Below are 1,481 nucleotides of genomic sequence, written 5' to 3'. Positions count from 1 at the left end.
CCCGGTTCGATCACCCCCAAAATAACCCCCGCAGCCCGCGGCTGTTCGAGACCAGGAGGAGTTTGGGAACCCCTAGAAGAAAAGAGAAAAAAAAATCGTGAAAGAAAGAAAAAAAGGGGGGGGGGGGAAGGGAGATGGTGCAGGAGCCATAGCTAAATATGAAGGTTCAACATTCTACTTAGAGAAGATCAACAGTTTTCTTCAGAACTAGATGAGCCGCTGGGGTTTCTATTTAAATGCAGAGGTTCAGGTGTGTGTGTGTGTGTCCGGGCACACGTGAGAGTAATTTTCCTTCAGCACCACGTGGAAATATCAGGGTTCTTCCCATTTAACTAGAAAAAAAAATAAATAAAGTCTGACTAGAGGAAATATATTTACGTTTATATACATTCATACACATCAAGATAATTATTGGAATAAATGGTGCCCACGGCGAGACCCTAGATTCCTCTTTGGGGATCGAGGTGAGGATCTGCCCTTCCTTGAGGGTGTTTGAAACGAACAGGAGACATGATGGACACGGGCTTTATTGTCGCGTCTTGTAGGCGGCTGGGGCGATCGGAGGGAAGTCGGGGTCGGAGCGTGGCACCCAAGGTGCGGGGCCGCTGCGCAGCGCTGCGCGCCCGCGTGTGCGCGCGRCACGAGGAGGACAGAGACGGCGACGAAGAGGAGGACCCGAGGGATGCAAGAGAGAGGCTTCAGAGAGTGAATTGTCGCCCTGGGGTTTCCAGACAGCCTCGTTCCACCCAGAGTGGCCACTTGGGTAACTTTGGAAGGGGCCGTTAGTGGCGGAGCCGCAGCTCGGGACTGAGGGACAAGGCGGCCTCTGCCCAGGTGCGTCCCGCACCCTCCGCAGGTCCTCCTCGCTCCGCACCGGCTTCTGGGGGAGGAAAAGTACAATAATAATAAATAAACAAAGAACTCCCACCTCTTGAGCAAGATTAAGAAGCACATTTCTGATAACAGGGGTTGTAATTTTGACATCATACAAAAAGACTTTACAATTATTTTGTGCCGCTAAACAATGAGCACGGAGAATTATGACTATTTGCTTAAAACAATCGCGAAGCCTACAAACGGAATAAACGCCGAGTCCATGTATTTGTTACTCGGATCCATCATGTGATGTAGATATACCAGCAATAAAATATGATGGGCCATATACAGTATAATGAGATTTTACTAAGGGGAGATATGCAGAGAAGGAATCCATTACCACAACCTCCCTCACTTCCCACGAGGCTCCACTATTTTTTTTTCCTCTGGAGAACGCGCCTGTTACGCTCTGCCACCTAATCCCGTGGCAAGCACCGCGGCTTGGCGGACATCTGATCTGAAAATTATTATATCGAAGGATCCGGCGATTTGCTAAAGTGCCCGTTAAATTAAAGACGGGAAGGCGGATGGGAAGCGCCTGGCCGGACAGCGCGGTGGGCGCGGGGTGCGGGAGAGGCTGTTTAAGCGGGCGCGGGCCGGGCCGC

Source organism: Nothoprocta perdicaria, unplaced genomic scaffold, assembly GCF_003342845.1.
Source record: "Nothoprocta perdicaria isolate Ctin4 unplaced genomic scaffold, notPer1 scaffold_25, whole genome shotgun sequence".
NCBI lineage: Eukaryota > Metazoa > Chordata > Aves > Tinamiformes > Tinamidae > Nothoprocta > Nothoprocta perdicaria.
This window is presented reverse-complemented; position numbering follows the sequence as displayed.